Genomic DNA, 17,331 nt, shown 5'->3' with positions numbered 1-17,331 from the left:
AAATTCGGCTAAGGGGAAATATTAGCTAGTATGTTGAATTCGATTCGTGATTTCGTACACATGTGACTCTAATGTCTAATGTATATATGGGCTAAGTACCTTGAGCTTCTCTTTTGATGTTCGAATGAATTGTATTAAATTGCTTGATGTGATTAAAAATGCGTATGACCATTGTGTATTTGAGCTAAAAGGGTGGCCATATGGCCTATCAAACTCCTTATCATATTCGGCCATAAGCTAGCAAAATGAGACTTTAATGAGTTAAATTTGTTTGAATTAGCTCAAGAGCTTAGAGGACCCCAGTTGGATAAGGGAAAGGAAAAAGTGGTCGAGTAGCCATCGGAATCGTTCGACAACATCCGAGGTAAGTTCTTGAGTAAAAGAGCTTAAATTATGATTTGATTAGATCATGTTTTAAGCAAATCAAAATCATGCTCCTTGTGTGTGGCTATTGAGCCGAAATTGCAAGAATGATAAGTGTCTTGTGTTTGAGTTTTGCTAACGAAAACGAAATACGAATGTGCCATGATTTATTGTTAAATGTGCATGGTTATTTGAATGATGTCCGGGCTAAGTCCCGAAGGCTTTGTGCTAAGTGACCATATCCGAACTAAGATCCGAAGGCATTTGTGCGAGTTACTAAATCTGGGTTAAGTCCCGAAGGCATTTGTGCGAGTTACTAAATCCGGGTTAAGTCCCGAAGGCATTTGTGCGAGTTACTATAACCGGGCTATGTCCCGAAGGTATTTGAACGAGTAGCTATATCCGGTTAAATTCTGAAGGTACGTGATTTGGGAATGAATGATCTTGCTGTAAAAATTTCAGTTAATACGCTTGAAACATCCCAACATTGAGGTATGTTTCGTATGTGCTTTGAATTAGTTGAGCCCTTACAAATAAGTATTCGCTCAGTTGATAAATGAGCTATCGGCCTTTGGCTAAGTTGATCTTTGTGTATGAATAAAAGGGTTGGTAATGTGAAGTAAGTATGATATTGAAAAATTGTGCATATGAAATTATCCGTTTAGCTGCATGAATGCTATACTTTTGTTATGCTGGAATCCCTTCCTCAAAACTTACTAAGCATAAATTGCTTACTCCGTCTCCTTGATTCTCTGTTTTATAGATTTTGGTTCTCCAGCTATCGGACTCGGGATTTTGAAGTCGAAGTCGCCCACACTATCAAAGCCCCCCCCTTTTTGGTACAATTTTGGTTGAACTTCGAAATGGCATGTATAAGACTACCCTTTTTGTTGGGGGTCATGGACCCTTTGGACTTGTATAATTTTGGATAGCCATGCGAAAATGGCTTATATATGTTTGAGTATAATGTTATAATCATTTGGTATGGATATGGTTATTGAGAGGTGTGGATATGCTTAACAAGGATTGGCCATGGGAATGGTTAATCACTATCATAATTTGTGCTATTTATGCTAAAAGGGTTAGTTGAATCATGGAAACTATGAAATAGGTAAAGTCTACCTTAAAGGCAGATGCTGACAGCATCAGTGATGTAGATTTGGAAAATCACTAAAAATAGTAGGAAGGGAATTAAATAGTGAATAAATTATGTAAACGAACCTTGATGAATCTATTTTCATAGGAAAGTAACGAAACGATCATATGGACATTATGTTAAGAGATATTCAGGTTCTCGTAAGACAGGGCCAGAACGGTTTCTGGATTCCCTGTTTCGACTTTGGAAATTCATTATAAATTAACCAGAGATAGTTAGGAGTCATGCAATATATGTATAGATTCCTCTTTGAGTCTAGTTTCTATAGAAACAAACGACATCAGTATTGAAGCCCTGTACAGGGAGATATCCAAGTCGTAATGCGAAAAGGTCAGTGTAGTCGATCCCTGTAACATGGGATACTTTGACTAATAAACTGTACTAATTTGACCAACCAAAAATTCTAGAAAAAATATGTAGATGGGTATATGAGTCTAGTTTCAGGGAAAATTTACGGAACTGGATTCCGAGTTTCTGAACTCAAGATATGATTTTTAAAGCGACTAGTACGCAGATTGGCAGTGTCTGGGAAATTTGTTTATAAGTGGTTAAAGTCTGTTAACACCTCGTGTTCGACTCCGGTGACAGTCTCGGGTTCGGGGTGTTACACCTTACTCATATGCTCTCTTTCTTCTGCTGTCTTAGGACAATCATCTAAAGAAAGATGAAACCTGATACGTTCAACTGAGCATCTGGCTTCATATCGGTCATTACAATATGTTCCAGTACCTTATCGATGTATAAAGCTTATGATAAATCTATCGTTTTATTCTTTAAATCTCCAAGGATTCGAATTCCAAGATTATAATTAGATTCATCCAAGTCCTTCATGCTGAATTGTTGAACTAACCATACTTTAACCAATGGCAATTATCCTACATTATTCTTGATAAGTAGAATATTATTAACATGCAAAACGAAAAAGACCTCCTTTTTTTCCTTTATAATCTTATAAACATAAAGTTCATCAGCATTTTTCTCAAACCCAAAAGTCTTGATCGTTTGATCAAATCTTTTCTTCCTTGAGCGGAACGCCTTCTTATGTCCATAAATGGATCTTAGAAGTTCGAAGACTTTCTCCTCTTTTCCTTTGACAACATAGCCAGTGGGTTTAACCATATAAATGGTATCATCAAAATAACCATGCAAGAATGTTGTCTTGACATCCATTTTCCAGATATTGTAAATGAGAGCAGCGACAATGGATAAGAGTATGAGGATAGACTTGAGCATGGCTACTGGAGAGAAGGTCTCATCGTAATCAATATCTTCTTTCTGTATGTAGCATTTCCCTACAAGTCTAGCTTTATGTGTTTTCACTTTGCCTTCTGCATTTCTCTTCTTCTTGTAGTTCCACTTACACCTTATATGTAACACCCCTTTACTTGAGTCCGAGGCTGGGACTGGGACTGGGACTAGGCATGAGGCATTACTAGACTTGACCACATGCATATGATCAATTCCGCATTATAAAAACTAGGTCAAATTTAAAACTTACTCTTTTAATCAAAAAGTTCTTAATATGGCCTACGAGACCCTAAATCACGTTTTGGAAATGACCTGGGATTTATCCCAACAACTATGGGAGATGCCACTTAAAGGAGGGCACACGCCCGTGTGGCCATTGTGATATGCCCGTGCTAAAGGCCCGTGTGGTTCACACGACCTAAGCATGAAGGGACACGCCCGTGTCCCGAGGCCGTGTGAATTAAATTTTAAATTCAAACCTACAGGGGTTTTCTCATGGCCTGACATACACCCGTGTCCATGGTCATTGTCCCTCACACGACTATGAAATGCCCGTCTCTTAGCCCGTGCCTAAAAACCTTGACATTTTGTTTCTGATGTCAGCGTCCAATTAAGGGCACACGGCTAAGGAACACACCCGTGGCCAGAGACCGTGTCCTTCATACGGCTGAGACACATGACCGTGTATCTGCCTGTGTGTTTACTACCATGCATACTGACTTATAAATTTAATGTGCAGGGGACACATAGCCGGATAACATGCCTATGGGGCTGATCGTGTGTCACACACTGCCTAGACACACGCCCGTGTATCTACTCGTATGGACAAATGCAAGGATATTTTTGCCAACCTCGTTATCATGCACACAAGCTTACTTATGTTGGCCATTAACATGGAACCTTTGGACACTTAATCATCCACAACCATGACAAGATCATGGCAACTTCATATCACAACATACATACTCAAAACATTATATTTAGTTAAACCCTAATTTACGCATTTAGACATTAGTAATCATCATATCATCACCTCTCAATTAAAATATTAAGCTTTCATCCCCAACAAATATAACTCATCACATACAATCAGTCATAAGCCACATCTCAATGGCGTAGACACTTGCATAATCAACTAATTAACATAAGCCATCATTCATGGCTATATACAATTAGGACCATAACCATCATAGGCTAGCCAATTTGACCATTTTAGTAATAACACAATTATAAAATACAAGTCCCTATTCATGCCATAATTTCAAGTGCTTGAATACTCATACCCCAAATGGTAGCTTGGTAGTGTGATAGCATCTCCGTCGATCTCCAACCCGAGCTAGCATTATTACCCAGTAAGAGATGAGAAAGGAATAAAAGTAAGCTTTAAAGCTTAGTAAGTCGTATGCAAATGATAAATAACTATTTACATTCATTTATATATCTGCACCCTCATATGTATACTATTAATACAATTTTCATTAAACTTCAGGGTTACTTCTTGCTCATTCCTGACCCTTACTCTTTTATCTTACAACCTCTGATTTCATTCCTTAGCATTGGGTTAATAATCATAGCTTTCCCTCTATAATCTATCATGTTATTTATATACGTCGTACTATATCATAACCCAATTAGACCCTAAAGCCTAACACATGATCTTCACCAAATCTTGTCATACATCACACATGATTTTTATCAAATCTTAGTGTATATCCTCTTATCATAAATGTGGATCATTAATCCCAAGCTTATAAATATCACATAAGCATAACATATCCATGTACAATTCTCACCATATGTTCATCACGCATCGAATTCACTACCCATAGTTTCGTCATATATACCTTTGCCATCTCGTAAAATAATCACTTACTTACTCATTCTTTGGCATGCCCGTTGAAATACGATTTTAAGCATGTAAATACATTAGATCACATCTCAATTTGGCCCGAGGCCTATCACATAATCATCATCTATAATTACCACATATCTACTTCTCAATTATATATATTCCATCAACCACAATAGTTACTATGCAATCATTACCATTATGGTCCGGAGTTCACAATTATGAGCTACGTATGTGCCCGTTTACTCGGAATAACTTCATTTTCATACACATTTTTGATTTACCCGTTGAACCCTTTGGGATACACAAAAGGATACTCGGAGATCTCATACACATATCACCTTACTAATTCCATATCCCGTATATGGTCTTACATGGAGTCTCATAGCGATGCCATATCCCAGATATGGTCTGATACTCAATTTCAATATCTCTATGTCATACCAATGTATCCTAATCATCCCTAGGTACAACTGGGACTTTTATTACTTCGAATCCTTATCGAATAATATTATTCATACTTACAAGAGTAATTATACAATTCATGAGATATGAAGCACTCAATATATAATATAATGTTGATTTACTTACACACGAACTTACCTCGACATACAAAATGTAAGCGACTATTTTGGCTTAGTCTGTTAGCTTAGCTTTTCCCCAGTCTAGGCCCAGATCTTGTAATTCCTAATCTAAATATAGAAAATTCATTCATTTAAATCAGCATATCAATCTAGACACTACCATTTCATATTTTGGGCAAAATGAACATTTTACCCTTGGGTCCAAAAATTATTTTTTATCGAACTTCCTTATTAATCAAGCCTAGCTGACCATTTATTCCTCTTATAACAATCCCAAATTTTCACTATTTCACACCATTACAACCTATTTCATAACTTTTACAAATTGGCCTTTGTTAGGGGTTTTCATGAAAAATCCTTTCACAAAAGTTGTTTATTTAACAACTATAGCTCATATTCTTCCATAAAATTTCAGTAAACAACATAAAAGTAGCAAAACCCTAGACTTGCAACCATTTTGCAAAATAGTCCCCCTATTAGCTAGCTCATGCTACAAGGGTTCCAAAAATGTAAAAATCATCAAGAAAAGTCATCAAAATCACTTACTTGTGAGGGTTAGAAGTTGCTAAAATTTTCAAGCTTCCATGGTCATTTTCTTGGATGAAAATCAGTGGAGAAGAAAGAGAAGAATAAAAAGATGATAGCCTTTTTCTCTTTGTTTTATTTTATTACAAATTAGACCACTTAACCTTTGACCATTTTAATAACCTTGTCCCATGACCGGACATCACTTATTTAATAGCCAAATTTCACTTTAAACCCCCCCAATTTAGGTTCCCTAGCAATTTGACACATTTGGCTATTAAAACAAGACTTTTGTACTTTATGCGATTTAGTCCTTTTCACAAATTAAGCCCACAAACGTTAAAATTACTTCACCAAAATTTTCATACACTCAAATAATCATGTTATGACACTAAAATTATAATAAAAATAATTTCTCAACCTCGGGCTTGTGGCCCCGAAACCACTATTCCAACGATGCCCTAAATCAAGATGTTACATTATAGGTTTAATCCCAACTAGTAAGTTTACAAGTTCCCAAATCGTATTGGGTTTCATAGAATACATCTCGGCATCAATGACCAATTTCTAGAGCTTGGAATCAACGTCCTACATAGCCTTATCGTAAGTGAGAGGGTCATCATCCTCATGATTGACTTCTATATTATAAATACTACCATAATAAATGAAGAAGTTTGGTTTCTTAAAAACTCTTCCACTACAACAGATTCCCCTATGCTGTTGATTGTTTGCAGGTCTTTCTACAACTTTCTCCAGGATTGAACTTGGTGATTATTCTACAACTCCCGAAAGTTCCTTGAGTACCACTTTTCTTCTACGCTGAAAGTTATCCATGTAGCTTTCCTCGAGGAAAGTAGCATTAGTAGAACTCTAATCGTATTATCTTTTGGATTATAGAATAATCCACCATTTATTCCTTTCGAATATCCTACAAACATGCACAATTCTGTCTGTGCATCCAACTTCTTTACATCCTTATCTAGAACGTGTGCTGCACAACCCTATATTCTAAAGTGATTTAGAGCGGGTTTATTTCCATGCCACAGTTCATAAGGTGACTTACAAGCAAACTTGGTTGACACATCATTTAGAATATAGCAAGCTGTTTGATTTGCATAGCCCCAAAAGGATGTAGGGAGTTGTGAATAGCTTAACATTGAACAAACCATGTCAAGCAAGGTTCTATTCCTTCACTCAGCTACACCATTCTAATATGGAGTGCCTGACGTAGTTAACTGGGATAAAATGTCATTCTCTAGGAGGTATCCTAAGAGCTCGTGGACAAGTATAAAATAAATATATAAGGAGACAGGTAATTAAAATAAAATTTTCAGCCAAGGTTTCCATGGTTTTATTTCTAGAAAGTGAATAAAAAAATAAAATTAAATAGTTTTTTACCATAAGGCATTCCTTGATTCTTCAACTGCTATCTTTTCCTTGTCATGAACTCCGTTTAGAAATATTATGTTTAAGTCCTATATCCATTTCTGGCTCATAAGAATTCTATGAATTAGAAAAAATAGTCCTACATGGAGATGATAATCCACAGTTTATTTTCTAAGAACCACAACCTTTACAAAAACAAAAAACAAATATATAATATCACATCCATTTCCATATATAACTCAAAATATGCATAAGATTTAAAGAATGTCACTTTCTGTGTAATCAAATTATTCACAAAAAAATAAAATTTATTATGATTATCTATTTATACTTATAGATAGAGCAAAATCTAGCTCTGATGCCTATTTGTGGAAAATCGAGTATGGAAAATGTAGCGAAAAATAAATTTAAGGAAAAACCAAGGTTTTAAATTTTTTTCCAAAAGAAGAACTTGGTTGTGATATCAAAGGTAATAAACACTTAATCAAAATTATATCTTTTCGATTCAACTAGGATGAATGCTTCGACCGAGTTGTAACACCCCAAAATTCTTATTTCTGCTTTGTAAAGATGTGACACAAATATGTATCTGTTTCAGTGGTTAAGTGTTTTGGGAGTGTGTGAGAGGTCTTGGGTTCAAGCCTTTCCCTTAGCAATTTTGTTATTTTTTTGGAATTAAGCCGTATCTTTGTTAATGGGCTTATATTTAATTTTCTGTGATCCCATATAAGAGTGAACCTGCTGGTTCAGGTGGTAAGAGAGTCTATGTGTTGTGTGGAAGTCCTGTGTTCGAATTCCTGAGTGAATATGGGTCTTCATTTTGGATCAGATGGGTGTAAGAGTTTCAGTTGGGTTGGACTTCTGAAGTGGTTGAGTTGTAGGGACTGATGGGAGAGAATTGAGGGATGTGTATCAAATCTTTTTTTTATTTTCCCCAAAATTTTGATCCTCTCCCTTTTCCTCTCAAAATTCTGACGTTTCAGATTCTTTTCCCTCTTTTTCGCTTTTCTTTTGTAGTTGTCAATTCTTTTGTTCCACTCCAGTATTTCGACTTTTCAGTTACTTGTGTTTCGGTAAGTAAACATAGTTTGTTCTGCTCGAATAGGGGTTTCCTTCTAATTCGTTCATGAATTTTCAATTCTTTCCGTTTGGAATCTAATTCATTGTTTTGGTAGCAGCAAATCAGTATGTAAGGGGCTCTCCTTATGCGAAAACGTGATCAAATCATTTAAGGGTGTTGGGGTAAGTGCTAAAGGTGGATTGATGTTTTTATCGATTTTGTAATTTTGATTTAAACGTGTAATAAGTCTGTTTTAGAGTGTTGGTACATTGATTTTTAGGTTCGGGAGTGTTCGTGGTTGCAGTAGCATCGACATCGTACCAGATGTGTAGCCGAAATACAGGAATTGAGCTTTCGGCAAAAGCTGAAAAAGGGCTACTATCGACACAACACGGGGGTGTGGTCACCCGTGTGGTAGGCCGTATGCGACAACACGACCGTGTGATCGATGAAGGCCAGGCTGTGTGTAAGACACGACCATGTGATGGCTAAGGTATGGCTGTGTGGGCCACACGAGCTAAACCGAACTGGGCTTGTGGGCTACACGGGCGTGTGGGCCCACATAGGTAGTCCACATGAATGTTTGGAATTTGGGCCAGGCCATGTGATCCACACAGGTCAAGGCCAATCTGGGCGTATGGGCTACACTGGCAAACCATATGGGCGTGTGGGCCCATTTAGCTAAAATGTTTCCTAGGGTTGCACAGGTCGCCCAAGTCGACTATGAACCTACTGTAGGGTCAGTAAGCACTACCTAGTCCCTAAATCATGTGATCTGAACATACAATATATGTATTGAGCATGTTAAATTTATACATGTTTACTGATCTGTATGTATAACTGATAACTGAATATTAGCATATAAGCATGTATTTCTGTATATCTTCATTGAGCATGTTTAGTTGCATCTGCATTGGGGTGGGATGATTGATTATTGGAAGAAGTGTACTGAAAGCCTGTCATGCCTATTATCTGGCAGTTCTGCTGCAATATTACTGATAAGTGCCGCATTTGGTACGACTTGGTGTGTAGAGTTGGGTAGGTGTTTTAAACCCCACATGGTGTGTAGGGATGGTTAGAGATGGTGTCTAGAGGCTGGTGGGTAGGATACTGATTTCTATTATTGTATGCAAACTAAATCTGAATGGGCTAAGGCCGAAATTATATCTGAATCTGTAATGGGCTTAGGCCCCGGACTGCATTTGATTGATAACTGTTGTTTGATTGTTTGCATGACTTCTGTGGGGATTACAAACTGAGTTTACATAAACTCACCCCTTTCTGTTTTATCTGTATAGGTAATCCCCAGACCTAGATGGATTAGTGCTGCAGAGGTCTCAACGGTGAGCACATGTCGAGTGAACGGTTTTAATCTCATTTATGGTTTTATTTACTATTTGCTTTTTGGGGTATTTTTGATGTAATTTGGAACTTTTGGACTGTTTGCCTTTGTTTTGGATTTTAACAATTTTTAGGAACTTTAGAAGTGCAATGAAAACTTGGTTTTATTAAATACAACGTTTTACTTAAACATGAACGACTTTCTTTAAATATCATGGTTTTAAAAGCTTCCGCTACAGAATATGTTTTTAAACGAATCAAATTAAAAAGAAAATAGTTTTGAAATTGACAAAAGATAAATAAAAGCTAATAAACAAAAATAGTTTTAACTTGATAAATTCGATCTCAAATTCCATTCCATGTGACATCATCAGATTCGGCCATAACGTCTAGGCTGGGTTTGGGATGTTACATTTAGTGGTATCAGAGTCAAGTTACAAAACTTGGCTGTGGATTTTGGGTTTTAAAACTTGGTTTTTAAAGAACTGATTTTCAAATGATTTGAAATGATTTGACTGAGAATGTGGAACACCTAGTCTCCAGCGCCGATCCTGTAAATATTTTGATAAACTGCTATGATAATGTAGATAGTCTATTATGATAACACTCTAGTTAGTGTCTACTAAAACTGTAGTGAAACTAAAACTAATAGAGACTGTGCTTGCAAAAAACAAACTCTAAATTTATGATACTGCTTTATAGAAAACATTTGTTAATAAATACTGAAACTGTAACTGGTTCATAAAATTCATAGTACAGACAAATTCGAATAGACATGAGCACATGAGGTATCCGTGGACGTGGTACTAGAGGCTAAGGTAGAGGCCATGGGGGCTCGAGCTGAGTCCTTTTCTCTAGGCAGCATGATAAACCTGGATACTAGTGAGATGCCGGTGTCACCTGCTGTGACAGCCCTAACTTGACCCTAGTCGGAATGTGGTTTCGGGACCACAAAACCGAGTCATAAAAATTTATTTTAAATTAATTGTATATATTTTATGTATGATAGTGTATGTGTGAAAAATTTAATGTTTTAATTTAGTCTTATGAATGTGAATTTTCTTGAAAGGACTTAGTTGAGAAACTTGGAAAATAAGATAGGAAAATTATAAGGATCAAATAACTACAAAGTGTGAAAGCTTGGGTTTGCATGTCAAAATGCCCATAATGCATGAAGTGGCTGGCCAAGTAATGATGTTCCTCCACTAAGTCTAATTAAATAAACTTTTATGTTAGCAAATGATTAAATAATCCAAATAAAAATGAATTAATAAGAAAATATGTGTAAAATAATTTATTTAGTAAAGTTATTAATATTATAAAGAAATAAGAAAAAGGTTTGCATGTCTTCATCCAAGATATTACCGAAAAAAAGAAAGAAAGAAAGAGCTTCAAACTTTCGGTTATATGTAAGCCTAATCTAAGGTATGTTGGAGTTGGTTTTCTTATAATTTTTGCATATTTTGAATTGATGTTAAGTAGTTTATCTAGCCCAAGTGATAATTTTTTAAATGGTTATAGATTTTCCAATCGGCCATTGATAGAATTTATGAAATCATTGAGTTTGATAGTAGAAATTTAATTATAAGTGTTAGATGAATATATTTTGGGTTGAAATTTTATATGATTTTTAGCATTTAAGGATTAATTGTAAATTAATTAATTGTGTAACTAAATTTCAAAAAAAAAAATTGGGAGGACTCTTGTGAACTAGAAGAGCATTCGGCCTAAGTGTGTCTTGGAAAATAATAATAATAATAATTGCTTAATGTTTTAAATGTTTTGGACCGATTTGTTTAAAGCATAAAATGAGAGGGGCAATTGCATAAATTAACCAATTAAGTATTTCTTTAGTGTATTGAGTTAGTTAATTAATTAAATAAGTTTAAATTTCTTTTAACTAGCTCAAGATCAAAAGAGAGTTGATATGGATCGGGGGAAGTCGAAGATAGTTGAGTAATCGTTTTTATCAAAAGTTAATACCCAAGGTAAGCTTTTAAGCAATTTAAGTCAAATTGAATTTATCATTAATGAGGTTTATGAATTTATTGAAAGTATATATATGTATATAAAGGCTATTATTATAGTTGAATGTGATATTTAGGTGAATGTCTTATAACCAAATGTGATAGATACATGGACTGATATAGTTGAATATGATATATTTATATATGTGAGTAATTAGCAAGGGGTGGTTACCGTATATACATACATATATATATAGGTGTTTTATTGAAATATTGATTGGATTATGGAGAGTAATGTGGTCTTAGGTGATCAATAGCCGAATGACTTAAAAGCCTAAGGTGAAAAAAAAATCAAGTTTTAGCCGTGTGATTCTTGTGATATGAAATCATTAATGTTATGGGATATAACTAACTAGCCATGTAATTAAATTAGTTAATTTATTTATTTTAGCTCAAGAACCCAAAAGAGGGGAATCAAGCAAGGGCAAAACAAAGAACATCGAGTAGACGATTGGAACTATTTCACCCAACACAAAGTAAGTCTAAAATCCATTAAGCTTGGTTATTATAGACATAATTGGTATGCATATCGTGAAAGAATTTCTCTCGTTTACGTATTCTTTTGATTGAATGCGTCTTTACTTGGGCTGGGTTGTTTATTGATGCAAGAAGGTCGAGTTATAGCTTACGCATCGAAGTAATTAAAGCCGCATGAAAAAACTATCTGACCCATGTTCTCGAATTAGCTGCCATCATATTCGCCTTGAAAATATGGCGACACTACTTGTTTGGAGAAAGGTGTCATGTATATTCGGATCACAAAAGCCTCAAATATTTGATGACTCAAAGAGATTTGAACCTGCGACAAATACGTTGGCTTAAGTTGTTGAAAGATTATGAGCTATCATTGACTATCACTCGGGAAAGGCTAACGTGGTTGCCGATGCTTTAAGTCGCAAGTCACTGTTTACCTTACGAGCAATGAAATTACATCTGTCCGTTTCATCTGATAATATGTTAGTAGCAGAATTGAAAGCCAAACCATTATGGATTCATCAAATACGTGAATCGCAGAAAGTCGACGATGAATTGGTTGCTAAACGAGCTAAATGTGCTTCCAATGTGGAATCAGAGTTTCAAATAGACGACAAAGATTGTTTGAGGTTCAGAAGTCGATTGTGTGTTCCAAGAAATTCAGGACTTATTTCGATGATTTTGAGCAAGGCTCATAGTAGCCGAATGTCAATCCACCCGGGTAGTACAAAAATGTACAACGATCTGAAATGTCAGTTTTGGTGGCCTGGTATGAAACGAGACATTTCTGACTTTGTTTCGAAGTGTTTGATATGACAACAAGTGAAAGCGGAACATAAAATGCCTTCAGGGTTACTTCAGCCGATCAAGATAGCCGAATGAAAATGGGATCGAGTTACGATGGATTTTGTATCTGGGTTGCCATTGTCATCAAGCATGAAAGATGCGATCTGGGTTGTTGTTGATAGACTGACAAAGTCGGCTCATTTTATTCCCATACGTACGGATTATTCACTGGACAAGCTAGCTGAATTGTATGTTTCTCAGATTGTAAGGTTACACGGGGTACTTATTTCTATTGTGTCGGATAGAGATCCGAGATTCACATCACGATTTTGGAAGAAATTGCAAGAAGCTTTGGGTACCAAGTTGCATTTTAGCACCGCTTTTCATCCCTAGACTGATGGTCAATGTAACACCCCAATCCCGTATCCATCTCCGGAATAGGTAAAGGGGCATTACCGAACTTGAAACTCATATCAGAACAGTAAATTTTTTTTTGAACATTCCTTTAGATAAGTACTAAAGACAGCCAGGGATACAATTTAAACTTCTATAAGTACACATTCAAAAGATGCCATTTTCGCATGGCTTATATACATTAACCAAAATATTCTTCGGCCACTGGTCTATTCTATACATGCCATAAAATAATTCAAAACATAACAGTAACAAGCAGTGGATAGTGATAGTGTGACTAGTTGCTGACGATCCCCGAGCCTGTAGCTTCAAAATGAGATCTATAAAACAGAGGAAACAAAGTAAATGGAGTAAGCATTACAATGCTTAGTAAGTTTTAAGCAGTGTCAACAGATAACAATTAAATTATAACATATTTGTTCGTATTTTTATTTCACTCTTCCTTCGGGCATACCATCCCTTTACCGAATATGCACATCTCATCATATACAATAGGCAGATAAACTTTCACATAAAAGTGAGCTCATGTGACATAGATATATTGTATAATTTCACATAACCTCTCACAATGATCCGATGTCACATAATCATAGGAATAGTCTCATAGATTGCTCACGTATGCATCACATAACTACCTTATGATTTAGTTCAAATCAAGCTCACATATAAACTTGGAGTACATACCTGTTTAACCTTTCGCATTGAATATATTTATAAGCAATTCTTATTGCGAAGTCTTATAGCTTTAACCTCTACTCAGATTATCGGTGAGACCTTTAGCTCAGACGAAATCTCCACATGAAGTCAGCAGGTCTTAACCCAGACATAGTCACCACATATGGTCATCTGGTCTTTAATCCCAGGTTTACATCATAGAGTTTCATGCATATTTATTCACATGTTACAACATTCACATCGACTATCATATTTGTAATTCATTTACCTCATCAAATATCTAATAAAACACACCTTCCGCCGTCTGTCATTTGGCCACAATATATATATATACACATCTCATACATATCTCACATTAGCCATTCGGCTTTACCTCATATCCATCTCATACACGTTTCGCATTAGCCATTCGGCTTTACCTCATATCCATCTCATACACGTTTCGCATTAGCCATTCGAATTTACCTCATATCCATCTCATACACATTTCGCATTAGCCATTCGGCTTCGCCACATATATACACTTCCACGTTCATCACATTGGCCATTCTACCTTATCACATATATGCATGTTCACATTCATCACATTGGCCATTCGGCCTTATCACACATATGCAAGTTCACATTCATCACATTGGCCATTCGGCCTTATCACGTATATGCATGTTCACATTCATCACATTGGCCATTCGGCCTTATCACATATATGCATGTTCACATTCATCACATTGGTCATTCGGCCTTATCACATATATGCATGTTCACATTCATCTCATAAAATCCTAAATCAAAATATAAATTTTCATGTATTCACATCACAATTATCCAAATATACTTCACATACCACATATACTTTCACGTATACACTTTGTCTTGGCTGAATCTTTATCTATCATTTTCCAATGAATAATTCAATTTCATGCCATACTATTATTTCATATTCGAATACTTATAACTTACAATTTCACAAAATTTAATATCAAAGATCCATCTAACACTCATATATCATTTTACAATATCACAATTTAGAATTCACGTATGGGTTAAATCAATAGCTTATGAGCAACTAAAACAAGTTTTATCCATGTTTACAACATAACCACAAATTCTCTACAAGCTGTTTTTCCTGAGCAACAGTCGTTAATTTATTTGTAATTGGGGCTACGAAATTCCAAATTATGTGCCATTAATTTTCCATGAAAATAGACTCGTATATCCTCTATCCACAAAATTTTTAGAATTTTTGGTTTGGCCAATCAATACCATATTTTTCTTAAAGTTTCCCCTATTTTACTGCTTGACTACTCCGACTACTCTTCACTAAGAATTTAATTTCTCATTGTACCAAATTCAAAATATGTTTTCGTTTATTTTGTTTGAAACTAGACTCATTAAGGAGTCTAAGCATATAATTTTATCTTATAATCATTTTTTTACGATTTATGATGATTTTCCAAATACTGAACAGGGGATTTTGGAGCCATTCTGACTCTGTCTCACACAACCTTGAAAATCTCATTACCGTCAACCCCTTTGCTTACACGATTTCTTTTATACGAAATTAATTACATAATTTATTCAGCCTTTAACTAAACTCCCATAATTTATGGTAATTTTTCCAAAACACGCTACTGCTGCTGTCCCTAGCAGATTTATACAATTTACTCTGTAAAGTTCTCATTCACATATTTAAAACATAATATCATATATGCCGTCATTTAGAAAAGTCATTGACCTTAACGTATATACATAACTCATATTCATCCCGTTTTAAAACTTAAAACTTACAAAGGAATCAAACTCAATTACTTAAGAACTTACCATTGAGTTTAAAACATATCATCATATATAAGTACTTCTTATTATCACATACAAATCATAATTTAAATATCACTTTTCTAATAACCAATCGGCTAAGGCTCATAGAAGTAACTTATTCCTTATCATTTTACTATAGGTAATTACACCAATTCATAGTCCCATCTTTACCCGTATTCCATATCATTCTTCATTATAACTAAACTTATATGCTAGAAACTTACCTTAAGAGTTGTCGACGACTATAATTCTACGGCTATTCGCTTAGTTTTGTCTTCCCTTTTTCTGACTTTTGTCCTTGATGCTCTTGAGCTAATGATTAACAAATTTACAAATTAAAAAAAAATTCTACCATGACGATTATAGCTGAATAACATAGACTAAGAAATTAATGTACATATAAAACGTATACATATATAATTAGCTCAACCTTCAATAATTCAATTTGCTAATTAAAACATAGAAATTTATAACCAATTCAAAATTCCTTAACAACGGCCGAATATCAAAAGGGCTATCAAAGGACATCATCAACTAACTAACAAGCTTCAATTGTAATTCAAAACTTAAGTTCACATTCGGCCATTATAAGCAAAACAACCATTCAAAGCTCACTTCAATTATTTAACAAATAAAACTAATGTTGAATACTATCTTCCAATTTGGTATGAGTTACCGAATGAAATTAAACTCCTAATTCATGCACTAAAATCACATTCGGCACAAGCAAACTTCATTTCAATTATGCCACTCTTAAACTTATCCATAATACCCTAAGTTCATTTAGTAGCTAGGCAACAATTATACAAAAACAACAAGCATTTAACAACAATGTACTTAACCAATTCCTTAAGCATACATTCGGCAATATATATATTAATGACTAAAACACTTAGGCCAATTCTAAAACATCCACAAATCTTCATGCTTACATGCCATAACCGTATGGTTCTTATCACACTTGGACCACAAAATGCATAAATTTCACAAATTCTAATTACTATCATAAGCTCAATTTCGACTAACACTCAATTAAATACTTACAATTTAGCACTAATTTAGCATTTCAACATAGCCGATTGTCATTAAGCAATTAAGCCACAAACATTTAATTTTACCAAGCTCAACTCATCTATAATCAACCCTCAATACACTAAAGCATCAAAAACAACATCAAAGAAATACAAACATCCATGACCGAATGTCATCTTCATAACTTTACAAAAACATTTGCCATGAGCTAGCTTCTATACTTGATGACCACTCCAAATATACAAAGATTTTCAATGAAAGAGCATTAACATACCTTAATCCACTTAAAGGTGACCAAATGCCTTAACTTCAATTTCTTCTTTTCTTTCTTTAGGTACGGCAATGGAGGAAGAAAAAGATGAACCAACTTTGTTTTTATCACCCATTTCTTGTAATATAAGTTCATATTTCATATTATTTATTCATTTAACATTTAATTTATTAATATAAAAGGCATAAAATGTCCATCATCCACTAACCTTGCCGTCCACTAACTTAAGGAAGGAATATTTAACATGCAAGTCCCCATATTTTAAACCATACAATATTTGGCCACTACAAATTAACCTATCACATTTTCAAGTTTCTCACAT

This window comes from Gossypium hirsutum, chromosome A13 (assembly GCF_007990345.1).
Source record: "Gossypium hirsutum isolate 1008001.06 chromosome A13, Gossypium_hirsutum_v2.1, whole genome shotgun sequence".
Classification (NCBI taxonomy): Eukaryota; Viridiplantae; Streptophyta; class Magnoliopsida; order Malvales; family Malvaceae; genus Gossypium; species Gossypium hirsutum.
The sequence above is the reverse complement of the archived record's forward strand: the minus strand, read 5'-3'. Positions refer to the sequence as shown.